General features: G+C 38.7%; 4 non-coding genes across 4 annotated transcripts; 2 read left to right on the forward strand and 2 right to left on the reverse strand.

Annotated features, from left to right (window-relative positions):
• Nucleotides 1-14,801: 14,801 nt before the first annotated feature.
• On the forward strand, nt 14,802-14,873 carry trnaw-cca (transfer RNA tryptophan (anticodon CCA)). Its single transcript has one exon. It is a non-coding gene; the product is annotated as a tRNA-Trp (tRNA).
• Nucleotides 14,874-15,782: 909 nt separating this feature from the next.
• On the reverse strand, nt 15,783-15,869 carry trnay-gua (transfer RNA tyrosine (anticodon GUA)). Its single transcript is given in 2 exon segments — nt 15,783-15,818; nt 15,833-15,869. It is a non-coding gene; the product is annotated as a tRNA-Tyr (tRNA).
• A 551-nt stretch (nt 15,870-16,420) lies between these two features.
• Nucleotides 16,421-16,493, forward strand: trnaw-cca (transfer RNA tryptophan (anticodon CCA)). Its single transcript has one exon. It is a non-coding gene; the product is annotated as a tRNA-Trp (tRNA).
• A 517-nt stretch (nt 16,494-17,010) lies between these two features.
• trnay-gua (transfer RNA tyrosine (anticodon GUA)) lies at nt 17,011-17,097 on the reverse strand. Its single transcript is given in 2 exon segments — nt 17,011-17,046; nt 17,061-17,097. It is a non-coding gene; the product is annotated as a tRNA-Tyr (tRNA).
• Nucleotides 17,098-24,442: the final 7,345 nt, after the last annotated feature.

Raw genomic sequence — 24,442 nt, forward strand, 5'->3', positions numbered from 1 at the left:
TTCTTTTGTAGTTTATTTGTTGCATAGATGGATGTTGTGTTACTTTAATATTAGGCCTACTTACAGCTTTACATTTATGTGTTGTATAAATCATATTAGCTGAATCATTTTATCATACATTGTTTGCTAAAGGTTTTCATCTGTTTCTTTCTAAAGACCACAGACATAATGAATCAGCATATGAATCTCAACAATGGTGATAATCAACAAAATGTTCAGATACATCTCTGAACATCTTAAAACAAGCTATTAAAAAGTCTCAACAAAAAAGGAAGCATAAAAACAATTTTTTAAGAGTAAAATAAAAATAATCTGACAATTCCACTGCATTGTTTATTCATGTTGCAATGCATGCTGGGATACATGGGAGGGTCTTTTACCAAACTTGTACCCAGCATGCATTGCAACATGACACATATTGTTGACCGTCACCATTGTTGAGATTCATATACAGATTCTTGATGTTTTTTGATTTGAAGGTTATACAGATGAAAACTTTTTGAGCACAAAATGAAATACAAAGTATCTAATCTTCGTGACTTATGAAAAACAGTTACTTATGAAGCTATAGAGACTGCTATAACAACACAACACCCATCAAATCTGGACTTTGAAAGAATCTGGAGGATTGACTAACTTTTTTTCTTCTTTGACTTTGGTGGCTACGCTTCATGTGTTTTATTTTTACACAATTAAAGCTACCCCCATTGACACCAGCATGTGACGGGTCAAGATCCCAACCAAAGGAACCCCTGCTCTCATTGATGGTGATTTCACATGAAACAAAACATCTACACGTTTGTTAGTTCTCAATAAGAGCTTCTCTAGAAGTCTGACAGAAGTCAATCTGGTTAGTAATGAGTGAAGCTGGTCAATCTGTTTGTGGAGTTGTTGAATCAGATCTTGAGAGGTTTAATGTATTGTTTTATTTGAGTAGATTTCCTCTAAGGCTGTGGTTGAAGTCAGCTGTAGTTCTTGTGTTTCTCTTTCCATTGATGATTCATCAGGTGTTCATCATTAATGATCAATCATCACATAATGATCTCATTAACTCCAACACTGTGTCAATGCTACTTGAACACTCTGTAGTATGGAAACACATGAACACTGAGCAGTGCTTGTTTAACACTGGGAATAATTACATAAACCTTACCTGTTTCATTCACGTATCACTGATGCATATGAATCACATTAAGTTTATTAATATGTTTAAATTAAAACTATGTAATCCAAATACATGGAAAATTAGCATTTAATTGAATTACATAAAGTTTATTTTTAGACCGAATTATTTTTTTGAGTGTATGCTTCAAGGGTAATGCAACAGTTACTTATCATTTTAAGCAGATGTATCAACTGATAGTTCAATCTTTGTAATGAAATGAATGCACACTCATCTCAGATGTAATGTGTGAGTTGCATTTTGAAATAGTAATACTTTGATGTTAAGTTGTGTCATTTTGAACAGGTGATTTAAGTTCAATGAACAAATTATCTTTGGCTTATGTGTATTGTATCCAAGCATTTGAAGAATGTGTTAAGTGGTTTGAAAAATGTGCATTTTGATCATTGGTTGTGAATTATGTGTCTAGAGTTTTGAAAAAAGACATTACGGTTCTGTTATTAGTGCAAAAACGATTGTAAAAAAACTGTAAGTAGGGCCTAATGCTTAATTTCGTTCGTTTGTTTCGCTCTCTGGAAATGTAAAGAAAAAATACCGTTTTTATTCGGAATTCGTTTTTAATCCCTCGTTTTAAACAAGCATATAGCCTACATGAGATCATTTATATTGCTTGAATAAACGTTTAAAAATATTCCTTTATACAGATTTAAATAATTTCATTTTCGAAGTAGGCTACTCTAAATTATGTCAGTGATTCTCCGATGTTAAATATGATCATTAATTATTTTATTTCGATCTACAGTGCAATAAAAGTTAAGAAAAAGATTAGCCTGTAGCCCTAAATATTAGAGACTAAAGCTAATTCCTTTTTTCTTAACTTTTATTTTTCTAAAAATTATCAAGAATATTAAATCAACTTAATAGGCCAGGTTAACGACTTTCTTATACAAACATAACCAATGCACTTCAAAACTAATGTAAGATTGTAAAAGGGATTAATTACACATATAATTTATAATTTAGCTCAAAGGGAAATCGAATATGATTCAATAGGGAATTTGAACAGAATCGCTGTTTTACGGCTGTTCAAGAGTCGACCTGCGATTCATTCACAAGCCGTAACAGAAACTCTGCGATGGATATTACTATCCAGAATATAGTGAAAACACTATATATTAGCACAGTAGCAAAATCAGCAGTTTAAGACATTAACTTGTAAGCAGAAAACACAAGATACTTATCTTTTCTAATAAAAATATGATTTTAATGGATAAACCTAACACATACAAACTAAACTAACATAAAACACACGCATTCACACAGGTTGCAGAAAGAGAAAGTGAGGAAAGAATGAGTTTAAAGGAATGAAAATATGAAGTACCAAGTTAGCAATATGTGCAATTGCTTAGACCTGAACAACCATCAATCACTTAATTAACCCTCGTATTGAGTCTCTCAAAGAGATTATTAAACTTTATATCAAAATGCACCAGTTCAGTAAGATTCTGGAGGTTACTTGCGCGTTGCCTTTGAGAATTCCTTTAGTTGCGTCGCTTCAGGGCTTTCCCGAGGTTGCTGATTGGTTGGTTCTGTGGTCCTTTGTGTGCTTGGGCGTTGGCTGGATATGAGAGTTGCGTGCTGTTGAAGTTGAGGTCAGCGAAGACGTTTAGGTTGGTCGCGGCTTGCACAAACTTAACTAGAAACGAAACTCTCAACGGAAAAAAAAAAAAAAAAAAAAAGATTAAAGAAAAAGATAGAAGTGTGGTGATCTCCTCATGTTTCCTTTAGATGAGGAGGCTGGCATTCAGGCCAGGCGGCGTCGAGACGTAAGAGAGCTTATAGTGAAGAGATAAGAGAGAAATTTGAGGGTGTCCTTGAGTTTTTAAACTCAGCCTTTGGACACATCCCAAAATGGTGTCTTGACCAATTAGAACAATGTCCGAAGTCCGGTGGACTGCTGGTTCCTCCTACCAACCATAAATCCCAATGTTATCTTATTAGTCCCGTGATCCCAAATTCCCGCTCTTTGCAGAGATAAATTTGGACATGATTTCTATAACAAGACTATAATACATTTCGCAAAGAATTGAATTACAGGAACATTTTGAGAATGCGATTTCCAACTCAGACATATCAAACATCAATATAAACCATTAAACTATTCAATAGTTATCAAAAGGGACATACACAATGAGTGATTAAAACATAATAGACAAATGTGTGGGTTACATATATGATAGGAAGTTATACATAGAAATGAGGAGTTGCTCCTTAGTTCTTTAGCACATTTTAGGTGCATATGTACATCAATAGACAGTTTTCTGTGCCCTTCTGTGAGGGTCTGTTCTCTAAGCTGGGAGGTCAAAAGTTTGGGAAGGAATTTCCGTTGTGTCCTGTGTGTGGGGGAAAACCAACCATATCGCTAATGACTTTAATCATGTGATGTTCAAAATGTGCATCTCTTTGACCATTAATCTTGGTTACTTGCTCCAAATTTGACAATCTCCTTATTCGAAGGATTTGATTATGAAGAAGTGTCTTTGTGTTAATTTTGCGAGTTCTTAGTAAGTTAGGTTTGCTTCAGGCTGGTGGTCTGGCGCCAGGCTATCAAACGTCAGATTTATGACGGGCCTCTTGTGGAATGTACGTCTGTAGAAGTGTTCTAACTTCTAATCGACTCTCTTAAATTGTCTGATTCGCGCTGAAATCCTACACATCCCCCTTTCGATCGGTGATGTGTTGTTGGCAGAAGACATCGACGAGCGCTGGAGAAACACAGGCAGAAGAAGCAGACAGAAACACAGCAAACAACAAGACAAAACTTCCAGGGCAGTTACTGTACCGGTGCATGGCATTACGTTATTTGGGTACATGTAGTACCTGGAAAATGGTCAAATTCACATAGAAACTGTTGTTCAAATTTGTTTTCGTATAATGATGCTTTGATCAAATTTTGTGATTAAATTTGTTTGTTTATTTTAGGTTTTAAATTTAGAGACGTTCTGGTGACATCATCTGTGGTAAAATGATTTGACCTATCTTGCATGGAGCTCTCTGGCTCCCATTCAGTTTAGAATGGTTTGCGGATATTAGGTGTGGCAAGTCAATCCTAATATCAGACCTTTGACCCTTGTAGGGTGGCTAGGAGTTTCACCTGCTAAAGCAAGAGGGGAAGGAAAGCGATAGGCAAGAGGGGAAAAAAACAAAAACAAAAAAACAAAACAAAGAAAATTAGCTGCGGGTTTTCCTAGTCAGGGTTGTGACTACTGTTGAGCTAGGATGGCAGGTGCAGCTGATGTGTCATGTACCTTACATAGTGTCAGGTGTTCTACCTGGGGTGAGGATAGTTGCATGTTCCTTCCTGGTGGATGTAAAACTATGTTAAGCTGAGATTTGAATATTCTACTCGTGGGAAGAATATGTTTGTCAAAGGTGTTATCAGTAGGTGTGGTTACCTCTGGGTTGTGAATGTTAATTGTGTAGTGTATGTATGGTCAGATCTGTTTCAGTCTGTTTTGGCTCCCCCTTTTCTTGTAGGTCGGTGAAGATGCTCTCTGCATCCTTGGCTTGGATGAGGGTGTGTTCAGATGGGGGTCAGTCCAGCAAGGCAGGAAGTTCTTTAGCAGACAGTCGGAGGTAGTTTGGCATGGCTGTGTGAAGCTGGGGTGCAAAACTTTGTCTCCTATGTTGCATTTCACTTGTGATGCCTTCTGGTTGTGGCAGACTTTCTGACCTTCTGTGCTTTAGTGGTTGCTGTTGCACAGACATGAATGTGGTTCATTGAGTTGAAGTTCATTTGACAGTTTCTTTGGAAGTGATGGGTGACTGAGGTGATGTTCTTTGGTACCTCAGAGTTTTCATCAGCGGTTGGCCGTGAGAGACTTGTTTGTTCTGGGTGGTTGTTGAACAGGTGCTTGTCATCTCTGATGCGGTGGTGTACCAGGTGATCGTCGGCCTTCCGTTCTGTCGCTGGTCACAGCGAGCATGACTTCTGTTTCTAGTCATTCGTGTCTAGCTGGTTTTCAAGGAACTCTTTCAGTTGTTTCATGACTTGTTCCATGTCTTCTGAGGGTGAACAGTCTTGTTCTTGTGTAGACTTAGCACTGTGGGTGTCTAAGTGGTGCTGATGTGGGTTCTGTCTTTGCTTACCCACTCTAGTTGTTGTTGGACAAGCCGGTCGTTTGGCTTTGCACGTCCAGTTAGGTTTCCAGCTGATCCTTTCTTTTGGGTTTCTTGAGAAGTGTGGCTGGTCCCATGGCTTTTCCCAGCGGTTGTGCTGATAGCTGTTGTGGACAGGGGGCTCACGTTCCCTTTGCTCTTGATGGAAGACTCGGGTGTTGTGGTGCCACTGGGTGTCGTCCAGTGCAAGGCTTGAGTCTTCGGTTACAGAGTTCAAGAGTGTGGAGGTTTTGTTACCTTTCTTTGAGGTCAACTTTTGCTTGGTGTAGGCCTTCTGTGTTAGGTCACGCAACTGTTGGATGGTCATGGAGCGCGGACAGGCCATGACACCGAGATGACGACTGACTCCAGGGTGCAGATTTTTCAGGAAAAGGCTTTTGAAGCTCACCTCTTCTTCAAGGTCAGGTTTGTTGTGTGCACCGAAGTAGGCTTTTCGGAGCCAGTTATAGTAGGCTTGTGGCGTCTCTTGTCGACCTTGTTTGGTCTCCAAGGCAGTTAACAGTCCATATTCAGACTCAGGGTCTGTAAACTCTTTGATCAGGACCTCACAAAGTAGCTGGTAGTTTGACTTTGTGTGACTGAGTTGTCGATCTATGAAGTTTCGTACCTCGACACTTGACGTTGCTCTTAGGAGGTACAACCTGTCTCTGTCAGTTACATGAGGTCTCATTTCTAAATGAAAATTAATATCTTGCAGGTGGGCCTGGATGTCGTGGCCCTCTTTGGAGTTCGGGTCAAACTGGCTGATGCTTTTAGACAGCTTGTTGAGGTCTTTGATGGTCAACCCAGGTGCAGTTCCAAGGTCTGCTTGGATGGGGTTTCTGCTTTCAGTGGCAGGAAAGAGCTGTGTGGCGAAGGCTAGGGATGTTTCGGGAGGTGGCGCTTCACTTCCTTCGTTGGATGTCAGTTCTTGGATGTGAGACTTAGCTCTGCTCAGCAGTGGTGAGGCTGAGATATGCTTCGCTCTTCTTGGCTCTTGTTCCAGCTCACAAGCATCTTTGAGTTCTTTTCTGACCATGTAGAGCTCATCATTGACATCATGTAGATGTTGGGTCAGATTGTCTATTTCAGTGCTGTACCTTTCAAGGTGGTTTCCTAAGGCACTGATTTCAGCATTCTTGTTGCTGATGTCGTTCTTGGCTTTCTCTAGTAGCTGTTCGGCATACTGGAGTCTGTTTACCAGGTCTCTCTGGGCAGCCTTTGCTTGTTGCTGGTCAAGTTGAGCTGTTGCCAGGGCTGCTTGAAGCTTTTTAACTTGTTCCGTTGTTTCCTGCTCCCTCTCGTTGGGTGCTTTGAGTTGATCTTGAACTTTCACTTCCAGCTTGTCTATGCGGCGTTGAGCACGTGACAGCTCCTCTTGAAGATGGGTGATGTGCTTGTCGCTCAGTTTCAGCTGGGTTGTGAAGGCATCGCTTAGGGAGCTGGTGATTTTGACTAGCTCCTCGTGGTTGTTGTTCTGGCTTGAATCTTGTGTCAGGAACCTTCTCATTAAGAATAATAACAGTTCAAAGGTCTTGGGGGTGAGGCTGTCCGTCATGCCTCTCAGCCAAGTGTTCACATCTTCCCCGTGGGCAAGGGGGTCTGCAGTCTGCGGCATGTTTGCACGCTGAGGAGAAGGGAGACTGACACAGATCTGTGTGAGGTAGAAGCCTATGTGTGGTGGGACAACTAAGTGTTGTGTCAGTGATTGTGAACCCCTAATGAAATGTGGTGATGATAGTGTTGGTCTCAGGGTGTCTAGGTAGAAGAAGACTTCGTCACTCTAATGAGGAAGAGGAAAAAAGAGAAAAAGGTGAAAACAAGTCAGTGAAATAAAACAATTCCCTTTTCCAATGGGAGGAATTTTACTTGGATTTGTAAAAAGGTAAACAATATTATTATATCTCTGTTCGAGACGTGAGAATATAATAATAATGCTGGTATCTCTTTTCTTAGTCTGACAGGATTGACACCGAACACCTTACAGTTGGACCGCTTACCAAGGAGGCTTCGAAAGCAACGGGTGTTCAACACTTATCTCTAATAATTGATCTCAGTATGGGATGAGATGCCAAAATTTTGGAATGTGTTTTCAAATTCAGGGAGGTTAGGAAGAACGAAGGAGGGTTAGATTACAATCGAATTCATAAGGATGATTACTGTTCTTTGACAAGATTTTGCATTTCATTCACTTAGAATCGATTGATGGTTCTTACAGGTCCCTGCAAATGTGAGGAGTAAAGAAAGAAGAAAGCAGGAGAGACTTGGGTAGAAGGGAAGGGAAGGAGACTCAGTAAATTGAGTGGATCCGGTCCACTCACAGGCTGCGTGGCTGTTATACCCGACTACGAGTAGAGTGTCGTTTTATAGTTGCTGCACAACTAATAAAACAACAATAAAATTTGAGTGAAAGAGAGTTGTCTTTCTAATTTATTTGAACTCGTAGTGAGGGATAACAATGTCTCCTATTAAAGCTCAGGTGTGTCGTTCCCAAGCTAGGATACAAGGAGGTAAAGGAGAAAGGTAGGGTAAAGTGAAATTAAAAGTAATAAATGGCAAAATAATCAAAATGAAATTAAATGCAGTAGGAAATAAAACAAAATAAATAACTACATAAAATAAAATAAAAATGGAGGTTAATTGTATAACCAAGAGAGGAAGAAATAGGGGTAAAAACGCAATGAAGTAATGAGTAGGTGTGATTCTGAATAGAATCTGTTGATAGGGGTAACAAATCAATTAGGTAAAATAAGTTGCCCTTAACTTTCAAAGTTCAAGGCTTATTAGTACCTAAAATGAGTGACCTAAAAGAGAGAATACTAGAAATAATGATCATATGAAATGACCAGATGAGGAAATTCAAATGAGTCCAAATAAATTTAATGTTTGAATTAAATTTGAATTTGTCACAATTAATAATTGTGAAGTAATATTCCTCTTTCTAGTAAAATGCATATAAAGTGGTAAAGTTAGAAAATTGAGAAATAGGACAGAAAAATAGACCAACAGGTGTATTAGTTCAGAGGTTTAAAGGGTTAAATCACTTTAGCTTTGCCCACACACACTTTATTCAACCACTGGATGTTAATGCTAACTGCTAACCTTTGAGGCTAATCTTTAGCATACTTCAATGTAAAAGCAATAGTTTCGTTAGCTTAGCAATAGCAACACCGTAGAGTTTGTTTATAGTATGACGTCAATGTGCTGCGCGTGCGCAGTTCAGAGTTGCTCCGGAAGTAGGTTAAGACTTCCGAGTCACCATCGTAGCTACGGCAACCAAAACAAACTATAGTGAGCTAAGCACATGAAGCATTACATTGCAAGTTCAGTTAAGCATATTACATGAAATGGCAGCGCATTTCAACACTGTACACATAACAAGACCACTTCTAGTTGGTTTTGCGATGTGGCGCTTTAAACTCTTAGTTCGTTCAGAGTTGGATTTAAACTTTATTTAAGTGGCAGCTTGGCGCTGCAAATGAGGAAACAAAATAATAAATGATCTCGGCAGATCATAAATCTCCGTGCCAGTTTCTCTGAGCACGTAGACACAACAGATTTTATTCGCTGTTGTTTAGAGTTAAACTTTACTTGATCAAGATTTAAAACACTCCCGTTTAAATCGCACTGTTTCACTTAGTGAACAGACACAAACAGGCAAGCATTATTTCTAATGTTTAACCAGGGGAGTCAAATTACATAGTTGCTTTGACAATGGAACACGCATTGACAATTAAACTATGAATAATAAGGCCTTTAAATAGATTGAGGGACACGCTCAAACTATCCTTTATTCGTCGATTTATTTTCCATTTTAATTACTGCAGTTTAGTTCCGTTCAGCTAACGGTGGCTGAGATATAGCAATTGAATGGCACTGGAACACGCAATGACATTAATTAAACTATAAATAAGGCATTACAGAAAATGAGGGACACGCTCAATTTCGACCTTATTGTACGATCTCAGACCTTAACTTTAAACTCACTTACTACAGTTTAAAAAGTAGAGAGACGTTCTCGAGTTACCGTCCTCTGCATTCACTCTAGGTTTCATTCATTCAAGCGGGCGGCCACGCTGCTTACGTCACACACACACACGCACATACAGTCTAGACTCAGACGCTCTCATCCACAGAAATAGAAAATATTAAATAACTTGGTTGTGCTTACGATTTAGATTAAACTGCCCGCATTCTCTCCACCAATATATGTAAGATTGTAAAAGGGATTAATTACACATTTAATTTATAATTATGCTCAAAGGGAAATCGAATATGATTCAATAGGGAATTTGAACAGAATCGCTGTTTTACGGCTGTTCAAGAGTCGACCTGCGATTCATTCACAAGCCGTAACAGAAACTCTGCGATGGATATTTCTATCCAGAATATAGTGAAAACACTATATATTAGCACAGTAGCAAAATCAGCAGTTTAAGACATTAACTTGTAAGCACAAAACACAAGATACTTATCTTTTCTAATAAAAATATGATTTTAATGGATAAACCTAACACATACAAACTAAACTAACATAAAACACACGCATTCACACAGGTTGCAGAAAGAGAAAGTGAGGAAAGAATGAGTTTAAAGGAATGAAAATATGAAGTACCAAGTTAGCAATATGTGCAATTGCTTAGACCTGAACAACCATCAATCACTTAATTAACCCTCGTATTGAGTCTCTCAAAGAGGTTATTAAACTTTATATCAAAATGCACCAGTTCAGTAAGATTCTGGAGGTTACTTGCGCGTTGCCTTTGGGAATTCCTTTAGTTGCGTCGCTTCAGGGCTTTCCCGAGGTTGCTGCCCAGCAAACAGGGGACGTCCCCCGGACGTTGCGAACGTCCGTTTAGGTCCGCAGTACGTCCGCTTTATAACGTTCGCTGACGGACGTTCGGAGGACGTCCGGATTTGGTCCGATTTGTAACGTTCGCTGGCGGACTTTCTGAGGACGTCCGCATTTGGTCCTCGTTTTGACGTTCGCTGGCGGACTTTCTGAGGACGTCCGCATTTGGTCCTCGTTTTGACGTTCGCTGGCGGACTTTCTGAGGACGTCCGCATTTGGTCCTCGTTTTGACGTTCGCTGGCGGACTTTCTGAGGACGTCCGCATTTGGTTATAGTTTTGACGTTCGCTGGGCGGACGTTCGGGGGACATCTATTTTTGCATTATATATATTTTTTCTATTTATTATATATTAAACAAAAAGGCATCTAAGCTTGCTCTATTCTTTTTCTATTCTAGATCTGTTTTCTATTTATTATATAATTAGCAAAAAAAAAAAAAAAAAAACTGACAGACCGTCATATCAATTCCATATCATAAAAAAGCGTCTGCTAAATGACTTAATTGTAAATGTAATAGATTTGAATTAATTGTATAATAAGTTAATGTTAAAATGTTATAACTCATTTCTGGAAAAAGAAAATAGGAGTGACTTCTGCAATTAAAGATGTCATCAAATCATGAGTCTGTTTTTAGCAGTTTTGTCATTTAAACATCAAAAACATGATACCCTTCAATAATATAATTGAACACAAGCTACAATTAAGCTCTATGCATTCCCCATGCATGAAGAATATAAGGTTGCTCTAAAAGTATGCTATAGAGTGATGAATGCAGCCAAGAAAACGAAGAATGGAAAAGAAAGTGGAAAATAACACAGGTAAGAAAAATACATGTATTCTATTTACATATTAAACTGTTGGTAAACCAATAAGAAAAGATATTTAGGAAAATTCTTCTTTTTGCATTTAAATGTGTAATACAATATAGCCATATTGTGAGGCTACAAGCAAGTGTAGATCAAATGAGCGCGTGATTGAGTGACATCACTTTAGGGTTACGCGCATGTATCCATGGCAACGCTCAGCTGCTTAGTGAGTAGTGACAGTTAACGGTCCTCCCGGTCATTTCTTCAGACACAGCCTTTTGTTTTCGCTTTTGTCGGTCGAAAAGGTATTTATACTTTTATATTTATAAACATTAGCTACTATAACCACTGTGTAATGCTGAAAAGTTAACATTTTAAAACGTTTGCTGAAGTTGTCCGTCGTGTACGGCTGCTGACAGTTAGCATGTGAACACTTTTTGAAGCTAACGTTAGCATGTAACTTAAAGGTGAAATGATTAAATGTACATGATATTTACAGAAACTGAACTTAGGTATTTAATTTTCATGTGGTAAAAATACACACAGAGACGCCAATGCAGCAAAAGAAAAAAACATTTGGGACGGATAACGTTAGCCTCATTCACTAAATTACTGACCGCCTGGTCTAAATCCAAATTCTCAACAGTCTTTGCAAATAATTTTTTTATGGACAAACTATAGTTATAGAAATAAAAAAATCATAATACTACTGCATGTTTTAATTTTGTTGTTTTAGGATAGAAGATAACGGGAAGAATTGCCGTCGGACTAACCCCACAGCTGGCAACCACACCCACACACGGAAAGAGCACTGCAACTTTACAAATGTTCAATTAAAATAAACGTATTTTGCTCTATACAATGTGTTTGTTGTCTTTGATTAGCCTAAATGTAAAATAAAATGACATCCAGAGAATTTAAATTGAAAGTCCCCTAAACGTCCCGAATGGCCGCTGCACGTCCTGTGAACGTCCCCGTGAACGTCCGGAGGACGTCTTCGCGAACGTCCGCTAGACGTAACGGGGACCCTACACAATGGCGTCCGGAGGACGTTCGCAGAGGCCATTTAGGGGACGTCCTGGGGACCTTTTTTTGTTAGCTGGGTGATTGGTTGGTTCTGTGGTCCTTTGTGTGCTTGGGCGTTGGCTGGATATGAGAGTTGCGTGCTGTTGAAGTTGAGGTCAGCGAAGACGTTTAGGTCGGTCGCGGCTTGCACAAACTTAACTAGAAACGAAACTCTCAACGGAAAGAAATAAAAATAAAAAAAAGATTAAAGAAAAAGATAGAAGTGTGGTGATCTCCTCATGTTTCCTTTAGATGAGGAGGCTGGCATTCAGGCCAGGCGGCGTCGAGACGTAAGAGAGCTTATAGTGAAGAGATAAGAGAGAAATTTGAGGGTGTCCTTGAGTTTTTAAACTCAGCCTTTGGACACATCCCAAAATGGTGTCTTGACCAATTAGAACAATGTCCGAAGTCCGGTGGACTGCTGGTTCCTCCTACCAACCATAAATCCCAATGTTATCTTATTAGTCCCGTGATCCCAAATTCCCGCTCTTTGCAGAGATAAATTTGGACATGATTTCTATAACAAGACTATAATACATTTCGCAAAGAATTGAATTACAGGAACATTTTGAGAATGCGATTTCCAACTCAGACATATCAAACATCAATATAAACCATTAAACTATTCAATAGTTATCAAAAGGGACATACACAATGAGTGATTAAAACATAATAGACAAATGTGTGGGTTACATATATGATAGGAAGTTATACATAGAAATGAGGAGTTGCTCCTTAGTTCTTTAGCACATTTTAGGCGCATATGTACATCAATAGACAGTTTTCTGTGCCCTTCTGTGAGGGTCTGTTCTCTAAGCTGGGAGGTCAAAAGTTTAGGGAAGGAATTTCCGTTGTGTCCTGTGTGTGGGGGAAAACCAACCATATCGCTAATGACTTTAATCATGTGATGTTCAAAATGTGCATCTCTTTGACCATTAATCTTGGTTACTTGCTCCAAATTTGACAATCTCCTTATTCAAAGGATTTGATTATGAAGAAGTGTCTTTGTGTTAATTTTGCGAGTTCTTAGTAAGTTAGCTTTGCTTCAGGCTGGCGGTCTGGCGCCAGGCTATCAAACGTCAGATTTATGACGGGCCTCTTGTGGAATGTACGTCTGTAGAAGTGTTCTAACTTCTAATCGACTCTCTTAAATTGTCTGATTCGCGCTGAAATCCTACACTAAGTTTTCATATAAAATCAGGAATCACGAATATGACAAAATAATAATAATAATAATTTTATATATATATAATTAATTGTATAGCTATAATGCTTAATTTCATTCGTTTCGCTCTGTGGAAATGTAAAGAAAAAATCCTGTTTTTACCTGGAATTCGTTTTTAATCCCTGGTTTTTAAACAAGCATATACATGAGATAATTTATTGCTTGAATAAACGTTAAAAAATAGTGCTAAATTTTATATAATTAAGGAAATTAAACAGACCTAGGCATTTGAAAAGACTAATAGTAAAATCTGTCTAATAATTCCAAAAAGAAAGAGAAACATTGGACATTGAATATTCGAGACATTTATTAGGAATACCATTTCTTAACAATAAGATGCTGCATGTGTTTATCCAGTCTAATAGAAGTGTGCGTCTCTCGCTCCCCCAACTTTCCCAACAAAAATCCCACTCCCTCTAGGAAAATACATAAAGCTGACATTACTGAGCTATATGCGTTTAGAAGTAGATTATTAAAATGGTACAATGGCATTGCTCAGTTCAACCGGTTGGGAAATCTGGGATTTTGTCCCGCGTCAGCATTTATTCAACAGTTAATAACGCTCAACATTCAAAAGGTAAATATTATTCAACCAATAAAGTGTAGGTCTATGTATTTCATAGAAAAGTGTGTCTAGTACTACATAAATTACAAAGGTTTAATTGGCATCTTTATTTCAAACGACCCGACCGAACGCAACCCGAATATCATTAAAAATATTTTTGGATGACTCGTAACCGCGGGTGACCGCGGGCACCCGCTCATTTCGGATCAACCCGCGCATCACTGGTAGAAACCATCCTTGATTTTATCTAAGAACTTTTCTGATTTGATCGTAAGAGCGATTCAGAGAAACGAACGTTCACATGAAATCCATGCGTACGCCAGTCATTCGGTTATAAATCACAAATGATCGTGGAATTGTGTGCAGCTGAATGTTCCGCCGTCGAAACGCCCCTGCTTAATTAATTAACATATAAAATGAGCTCATTCCTAAAGCAAAAACTCTGTGACAATGGCAAGTAAAAAGGAGCGCAAGAAATCAAATTATAGTGAGGCTGAACTATCTGCAATACCAGGCATTACCACAAGGAAACGGTCGTACGCCAAGCTGGAATCTGACGTGGAGATAAGTACTTGGCTGAATCCAGATCAGACGGTTGCATGTTCAAATCACATCAGTTGATCTCTTCTTGACATCCATAGTATAAAGTCTACAGCCCTTTACCGTGACTGATTTGCAAATTGAATCAAAGCAATTAAGCAAGGAATGCCAACTTGTTTTCTCGACCTTGTGGCCGCGACAGAGTGCGCCTGACCCCGGATCGGGAGGTTGCGTGTTCCAGTTATGTTGAGGTCAAGCGATCTGTTCTTGACTTTGTGAGTTTAAAGACTAGCTGATTTGCATAGTTTATCAAAGTGCTTAAGCATGAAGCACTAAATAATTTTTCCGCTATCTTGTAGTGCAACGGTAGAGTGTCTGGCTCCAAATCACCTTGAGGTCACTGTATATTTACTGATTTGCATTCTGTGTCAAGGGGGTTAAGCAAAATACATCACCTCTGGGTTCAGGACCTCGTGGTGCAACGGTAGCGCGTCTGACTCCAGATCAGAAGGTTGCGTGTTCAAATCACGTTGGGGTCACGTGATTTCTTGTTGACTTCTAATGTGAAAAGAAGTCCTGTCGTTGTGTGCTGCAGTGGTTTCCAATCCCACCGCTCTGTATGTCTCCCTTATTAACCACACCTGATTAAGATCATTAGCTAGTTAGGAGAGAGCTCCATGAGCTCATCTGGGTGTGTCAGAAAAAGGAGACAGACAAAAATGCAGGGCCGCGTCTTCCACAGTCATCGTAAGCCTAAGTTGATTGCAACTCTATTGGTTTCAATGCGTCTACGTTGTATTAAGGATTGCAACGCTTTTGGGAAACACAGCCCAGAGCAGGGGGTCCCCAGGATCAGGATTGAAAATCACCAGTGTACTGTGATAGATTTGTATCTTGACCTGTTATTTTTATTAAGCCTGAGATCTCATGTAATAACCATTCCTGTCATTGTGTACTGTGACAGATCTGCCTCTTGACGTGTTACTTTTGCATATCTTGCCCTGCAATCTCTGAAGAAATCGTGGAAACATCTACGTGCCGAATTCAAAAGCCAGCTCCTTCGAGCCGGAATCGAACCAACAACCTAAGGATAGCTAATGTATCATCTACAGTCCTCCGCTCTACCAGCTGAGCTATCGAAGGCAGGGTGACAAAAGGTGGCTTAAGCAGGAAACACCAGATAGGTTTGTGGTGTCTTGGGGTACAACGGTAGCTTGGCTGAATCCAGATCAGACGGTTGCATGTTCCAATCACATCAGTTGATCTCTTCTTGACATCCATAGTATAAAGTCTACAGCCCTTTACCGTGACTGATTTGCAAATTGAATCAAAGCAATTAAGCAAGGAACACCGACTTGTTTTCTCCTGACGTGTTACTTTTGCATATCTTGCCCTGCAATCTCTGAAGAAATCGTGGAAACATCTACGTGCCGAATTCAAAAGCCAGCTCCTTCGAGCCGGAATCGAACCAGCGACCTAAGGATAGCCACTGTATCATCTACAGTCCTCCGCTCTACCAGCTGAGCTATCGAAGGCAGGATGACAAAAGGTGGCTTAAGCAGGAAACACCAGATAGGTTTGTGGTGTCTTGGGGTACAACGGTAGCTTGGCTGAATCCAGATCAGACGGTTGCATGTTCCAATCACATCAGCTGATCTCTTCTTGACATCCATAGTATAAAGTCTACAGCCCTTTACCGTGACTGATTTGCAAATTGAATCAAAGCAATTAAGCAAGGAATGCCGACTTGTTTTCTCGACAGAGTGCGCCTGACCCGGGATCGGGAGGTTGCGTGTTCCAATTATGTTGAGGTCAAGCGAACTGTTCTTAACTTTGTGAGTGTAAAGACTAGCGGATTTGCATAGTTTATCAAAGTGCTTTAGCATGAAACACTAAATAATTTTTCCGCTATCTTGTAGTGCAACGGTAGAGTGTCTGGCTCCAAATCACCTTGAGGTCAGACAATCTGTTTTTGATCTCCTGAGTATAAAGTCCAACATCAAGAGTGTTCCCTGAGCACCGTATATTTACTGATTTGCATTCTGTGTCAAGGGGGTTAAGCAAAATACATCACCTCTGGGTTCAGGACCTCGTGGCGCAACGGTAGCGCGTCTGACTCCAGATCAGAAGGTTGCGTGTTCAAATCACGTCGGGGGTCACGTGATTTCTTGTTGACTTCTAATGTGAAAAGAAGTCCTGTCGTTGTGTGCTGCAGTGGTTTCCAATCCCACAGCTCTGTATGTCTCCCTTATTAACCACACCTGATTAAGATCATTAGCTAGTTAGGAGAGAGCTCCATGAGCTCATCTGGGTGTGTCAGAAAAAGGAGACAGACAAAAATGCAGGGCCGCGTCTTCCAGAGTCATCGTAAGCCTAAGTTAATTGCAACTCTATTGGTTTCAATGCGTCTACGTTGTATTAAGGATTGCAACGCTTTTGGGAAACACAGCCCAGAGCAGGGGGTCCCCAGGATCAGGATTGAAAATCACCAGTGTACTGTGATAGATTTGTATCTTGACCTGTTATTTTTATTAAGCCTGAGATCTCATGTAATAACCATTCCTGTCATTGTGTACTGTGACAGATCTGCCTCTTGACGTGTTACTTTTGCATATCTTGCACTGCAATCTCTGAAGAAATCGTGGAAACATCTACGTGCCGAATTCAAAAGCCAGCTCCTTCGAGCCGGAATCGAACCAGCGACCTAAGGATAGCCAATGTAACATCTACAGTCCTCTGCTCTACCAGCTGAGCTATCGAAGGCAGGATGACAAAAGGTGGCTTAAGCAGGAAACACCAGATAGGTTTGTGGTGTCTTGGGGTACAACGGTAGCTTGGCTGAATCCAGATCAGACGGTTGCATGTTCCAATCACATCAGCTGATCTCTTCTTGACATCCATAGTATAAAGTCTACAGCCCTTTACCGTGACTGATTTGCAAATTGAATCAAAGCAATTAAGCAAGGAACGCCGACTTGTTTTCTCTTGACGTGTTACTTTTGCATATCTTGCCCTGCAATCTCTGAAGAAATCGTGGAAACATCTACGTGCCGAATCTTCCAGAGTCATCGTAAGCCTAAGTTGATTGCAACTCTATTGGTTTCAATGCGTCTACGTTGTATGAAGGATTGCAATGCTTTTGGGAAACACAGCCCAGAGCAGGGGGTCCCCAGGATCAGGATTGAAAATCACCAGTGTACTGTGATGGATTTGTATCTTGACCTGTTATTTTTATTAAGCCTGAGATCTCATGTAATAACCATTCCTGTCATTGGCTGCGTTCGAAACCGCATACTTCCATACTATATAGTAGGCAAAAAGCAGTAGGCGAGCAAAAAAGTATGTTTGAATGTTCAGTATTCATAAAAGAGTAGGCGAGAATCAGTAGGCGAGTGCACTAATTCTCGCAAGATTCGGACGAACGTCTACTTAAAGTGCGTTCGAATATGCCTACTTACCTACTATATAGTAGGAAAAAAGAGTACGTGAAGAAAGAAGTACGTTCGAAACCTCAGTATTCATAAAAGAGTAGCCGAGAAATCCCCGGATGTCCTACTGCTTCAGCCCAGATTCTGAAGTGTTCATCTGATGCACACTTTTCAATCCCAGGAGGCCACAGGAGGCTAAAACGTCATCATCGAACGTGATTGGGAACCGCAACGAGAGTGTTTACAAATGTGATTATTACAAACCAAAACACGGTTCCCTGTCTTAAAATCGTATTTGTTGAGCTACTGTATCGTAAACTGCTGATTTGCATAAGGTGTCAATACGTGTAACGTTAAAGTATATTTGTGATTTCGCTGTAAAACACGTTTTATTACGTATAGCGACCGTAGCATCTTAAAGATGATTACTAAATGTTTAACAACTGAAAGGAACATGTTCTGAGAGAATTAAATGAGCACAGCACAACACGAAACAGACATCTAAATGAGTGATGGACGTTGTGTGAGTTTATGTAGAATTCTCTGTTGTCAACACTGCTTTAGATTAATGTAATGTAAATAAAAATATAGTTAGTAAACAAGTAAACATGAGTTATCTATTTCATTTGTTTAATAGTACTGTTGATATATTCAGGAGCATTTGTATTGGATAAAAAGCCAATTAACACAACAGCTACCTCATAAATGTAGTATTGAGCTCATGCACAAATCAGAGGGAACTGAAACTTGTGTGGATGTTACAGGGACAGATGAGACAAGTATGTTTGTCTGGTGAAGAGTGACTGATGAAGCAGTGCTGCCATCAAAGGCTTTGAGTGAGTACACTACAGACATCTATTTAAACCTAAAGTTGCAGTTTTTTTAAAAATAAAAAAAACTTTAAGCACTTTTCTGATTCTAGATTTCTGTGCCTTTGTTGCAGGTATTTTGCGGTGGAGCAGGACCTGAAAGGAAAGGTGACAGCAGCATTTGTGGGGAAAAAAAGTTAAATCTGTAACTTAATATAAAGTTTGGTAATTTTGTTACTTCTAATACAGAGATCTAATGAAATTGTGCTGTTAAAATGACAACTTTTGTATTGTATTTGTGCATCTTTGTATGATCTGAAATGTCTGCTGCAGACTGGTGTGTGCAGTGAGAAAAGAGAAATCCACAGCAGCATCCTGGAAATGGTCAAGTGCCATCGATGAGAACCTCCATCACTCCACCTGCTCTTTGTCTCATCTGGACCAGATGTTGCTGTGGTCTCTTCATCCTCAGAGACCAAAGAGCCGGCGAGAGCATCTAGAGAAAGACTAAAATACCAATATGTCTGAATAAAGCTTTGTTCCATGTGTCTTTATTTATGTTCATGGTTATTTTATTATTTTACTCATATATCCATGTTGTTATCAGTAAATAAAATATAAGTTTCATTAACATATGCATTAATTAATTACTTGATTTAAAAAAAAAAACATGCTTGTTTTACTAAAAAATATAATTAATTATAGGTCAGCATTTATCATTATTATTGATCAGTGCATTCTGAGGTAATCTTAATTTCTAAGCAGTAATACTTACATTTTTTGAGTGTAAAATCCTCAAAAAACACCTCCAAACACAAGATCTTCAAGCAGCTGATCCACGTCTCCTTTGTGCAGATATTGCAAACATGGAGGAAGATGTACTAGGTGGGGTTGTTGTGTTACTGATGCTATGAGGTGTTTGAGCACCTGTTGTGCTTATTTTCATTTTATTACTAATACTACCTAACTTACAATTACAGGCTCAGGGAAAGATGGTATTTATCTTTAACAATGAACAATCATAATGAGAAAAACTAAAAACATAACTATTAGGCTTGCTTACATCATAGTATGCAATTATATACACAGGGAAATATGATTAAATATCTCTGAATAATCGAAATATTCACATCATCGTTTATCAAAAATTGGATTTGTTTTTGTTATTGATATGCCTCAGGGATGAAAAGAGAAATTTAACAAGAATTTAAGCTAGCTTTGCGTATGGATAAACAATTTTGAATACAAAACAAAAGAAATAACTTATTCAAAAAATTAAGAATTTGGGTTTTCCTGACAAAAATTATTTCTTTAAGAATTAAAAAATACAAAAACCTAAATGAACCCAAAACGTATCTACTACAATCACAATAAAAGAACAGCTGTTTCTTCAACATGACCACAAAATGAACAAATTTCATCAATATCAAAATATTTATAGAAAGATGAATTAAACCTCGCTATATGTTAAGTTGTTGCACTTGTTATAACGTCGGTGGTCACATGATAACGTCAACATGGCGGAAGACGTGCAGATCACATCCATACTCAACGAGATTTGGCTGTATAGTACGTACTCTTTTAGCGCTCGTTAAGTAAGTACTTATTGAAATTAAGTACCTACTCATTGAGTATGCGGTTTCGAACGCAGCCATAGTGTACTGTGACAGATCTGCCTCTTGACTTGTTACTTTTGCATATCTTGCCCTGCAATCTCTGAAGAAATCGTGGAAACATCTACGTGCCGAATTCAAAAGCCAGCTCCTTCGAGCCGGAATCGAACCAGCACACATACCAGACATTTTGACCGACATTAACTTTTTTAGAGTGAACATTTACTCAAAAAATGTTAATGTCTGTCAAAATGTCTGGTATGATCAAGTTTACCAGACAAAATTTCATATAATTTTGGTGTTTATTATGCACTGTAACATGCATGCAAATTTTTGAGCTACATATATAGGCTAATAGGCTAGTTGACACTAGTTGATAAAATGTGTTGTTGTTATTATCATTATTATTATTTTAGTCAAACATTGGGAAAAAGATTAGCCTATAGCCATAAATAATATATATATATATATAGGCCTATATATATATATATATATATATATATGACTACAAGCTTATTCCTTTTTTCTTAACTTTTAACTTCTTTTCAAAATTATCAAGAATATTAAATCAACTTAATAGGCTAGGTTAACGAATTTTCTTATACAAACATAATGAATGCAATTCAAAACGAAGTTTTTATAGATAAATTCAGGAATTATGAATATGACAAAATAATATTATTTTATATATATTAATTGTATAGCTATAATAGTTGTATCAAATGAATAAGGAAATTATAGTGCCTTGAATTTATTAAGTAATGTTTAATTTCGTTCGTTTCGCTCTCTGGAAATGTAAAGAAAAAATAGAGTTTTTACTTGGAATTCGTTTTTAGTCCCTGGTTTTAAACAAGCATATACATGAGATCATTTATATGTTATTGCTTGAATAAACGTTTAAAATAGTGCTAGAAATTTTATAATTAAGGAAATTAAACAGACCTAGGCATTTGAAAAGACATAGTGAAATGTGTCTAATAATTCCAAAAAGAAAGAGAAGCATTGGACATAATCAAAATATTCGAGACATTTATTAGGAATACCATTTTCTTAACAATTTAAGATGCTGCATGTGTTTATCAGTCTAATCGAAGTGTGCGTCTCTCCTGCGACTTTTCCAACAAAAATCCCACCCCCTCTCAGAAAATACATAAAACTGACATTACTATATGCGTTTAAAAGTAGCCTATTAAAATGGTACAATGGCATTGATCAGTTCAACGTGTTGGGAAATCGGGCATTTTGTTCCGCGTCAGCATTTATTCAACAGTTAATAGCGCTCAACATTCAAAAGGTAAATATTATTCAGCTAATAAAGTGTAGGTCTATGTATTTCATAGAAATAGTCTAGTACTATACAAACTACAAAGGTTTAATTGTCATCTTTATTTCAAACAACCATTATTTTGGATGACTCGTAATGCGGGTAACTGTTTTGGATTTTGGATCAACCCGCGCATTACTGATGTAAATGCCTGGCGACAGGGGCGTAGCAACCGGGGGGGACGGTTTCACTTTTAGAAACAGGTGATTCTGTCCCCCGCACTTTTTTTTTGACCTAGCGCCAATATTTCCGCCCCTGGTCTCTGATTTGTTACTTAGATTTGAGTGAAGTAACATTTAGCCAATCACAGCGCGAATCTCTTGGGCGTCTGCCATGAGCTTCAAATCTTGTTGCTCTTGTAAACAGAATGTATTATACTGTATGAACCCGCGATCGATGTACCCCCCCCCCTTGTTTAAAACACAAGACCTGCCATCCTTCAGAGCACTCTCCAAAACTGTGCCTCCTCTAAAACACCCAAATACAGCGGCCGAGAGCTTACCATACTACAACAAATGCAGATAGTAAAAACACCAGCAAATCCATCAGTGACAACATGTTACAAATCACGGAAACACTTTCCATCACTTCTTTAGTTATGTCTTGAATACAGCATTAGCTCATGGTTTGAGTAAAGATAAGTCAGTCTTACACTTTCCAAAAGTCGTATTCAAATAAAATATATTCTAGATAAGCTTTACCGAATGATTGTTGTTAAAATGGGAAGAGACTTTTAATTAGCATAAAATGTGTTTCTGGATTAATTCACCAAACATATTGATATAAAAATCAAGATGTAAATAAACAGTTTTAGAACATTTAGCCTTATTTCTGAATATGTAGATCTAAACACAAAACATGTTACATATACAGGTCCTTATCCAAAAATTAGCATATTGTGATAAAGTTCATTATTTTCTGTAATGTACTGATAAACATTAGACTTTCATATATTTTAGATTCATTACACACAACTGAAGTAGTTCAAGCCTTTTATTGTTTTAATATTGATGATTTTGGGCATACAGCTCATGAAAACCCAAAATTCCTATCTCAAAAAATTAGCATATCATGAAAAGGTTCTCTAAACAAGCTATTAACCTAATCATCTGAATCAACTAATTAACTCTAAACACCTGCAAAAGATTCCTGAGGCTTTTAAAAACTCCCAGCCTGGCTCATTACTCAAAACCGCAATCATGGGTAAGACTGCCGACCTGACTGCTGTCCAGAAGGCCATCATTGACACCCTCAAGCAAGAGGGTAAGACACAGAAAGAAATTTCTGAACGAATAGGCTGTTCCCAGAGTGCTGTATCAAGGCACCTCAGTGGGAAGTCTGTGGGAAGGAAAAAGTGTGGCAGAAAACGCTGCACAACGAGAAGAGGTGACCGGACCCTGAGGAAGATTGTGGAGAAGGACCGATTCCAGACCTTGGGGGACCTGCGGAAGCAGTGGACTGAGTCTCGAGTAGAAACATCCAGAGCCACCATGTACAGGCGTGTGCAGGAAATGGGCTACAGGTGCCGCATTCCCCAGGTCAAGCCACTTTTGAACCAGAAACAGCGGCAGAAGCGCATGACCTGGGCTACAGAGAATCAGCACTGGACTGTTGCTCAAATTTTGCATGTCATTCGGAAATCAAGGTGCCAGAGTCTGGAGGAAGACTGGGGAGAGGGAAATGCCAAAATGCCTGAAGTCCAGTGTCAAGTACCCACAGTCAGTGATGGTCTGGGGTGCCATGTCAGCTGCTGGTGTTGGTCCACTGTGTTTTATCAAGGGCAGGGTCAATGCAGCTAGCTATCAGGAGATTTTGGAGCACTTCATACTTCCATCTGCTGAAAAGCTTTATGGAGATGAAGATTTCATTTTTCAGCACGACCTGGCACCTGCTCACAGTGCCAAAACCACTGGTAAATGGTTTACTGACCATGGTATTACTGTGCTCAATTGGCCTGCCAACTCTCCTGACCTGAACCCCATAGAGAATCTGTGGGATATTGTGAAGAGAAAGTTGAGACACGCAAGACCCAACACTCTGGATGAGCTTAAGGCCGCTATCGAAGCATCCTGGGCCTCCATAACACCTCAGCGGTGCCACAGGCTGATTGCCTCCATGCCACGCCGCATTGAAGCAGTCATTTCTGCAAAAGGATTCCCGACAGAGTATTGAGTGCATAACTGAACATAATTATTTGAAGGTTGACTTTTTTTGTATTAAAAACACTTTTCTTTTACTGGTCGGATGAAATATGCTAAATGTTTTTAGATTTTTTTTAGATTTTTTGAAATTTTGGGTTTTCATGAGCTGTATGCCAAAATCATCAATATTAAAACAATAAAAGGCTTGAACTACTTCAGTTGTTGTGTAATGAATCTAAAATATATGAAAGTCTAATGTTTATCAGTACATTACAGAAAATAATGAACTTTATCACAATATGCTTATTATTTGAAAAGGACCTGTATATGTATGAAGTGTTTATTATAAAACGTCAATATGTGAACTCTGGCACGTTTTTATTACATTGATATAGGTACAGTTGAAGCCAAAGTTTACATACACCTTCCAGAATATGTGTTAGTAATTTTAGGTAAATAAAAGGGATCATGAAAACTTTGTTATTTTTTAATTAATACTGTCCTTAAAAAGCTATTTCACACAACAGATGTTTATATATACTTCACAAGACAAATAGGTACTGAATTTATACAAATGACCCTGTTCAAAAGTTTACACACCCTTGAATGTTAAAACTGTGTGTCGCTTCCTGGATGAGCCACGACTGTTTTCATGTTTTGTGATGGTTTTTCATGAGTCCCTTGTTTGTCCTGAACAGTTCAACTGCCTGCTGTTCTTCAGAAAAATCCTTTAGGTTCCACAAATTCATTGGGTTTTCAGCATTTTTGTGTATTTGAACCCTTTCCAAAATTG

This window comes from Garra rufa, chromosome 1, assembly GCF_049309525.1.
Source record: "Garra rufa chromosome 1, GarRuf1.0, whole genome shotgun sequence".
NCBI lineage: Eukaryota > Metazoa > Chordata > Actinopteri > Cypriniformes > Cyprinidae > Garra > Garra rufa.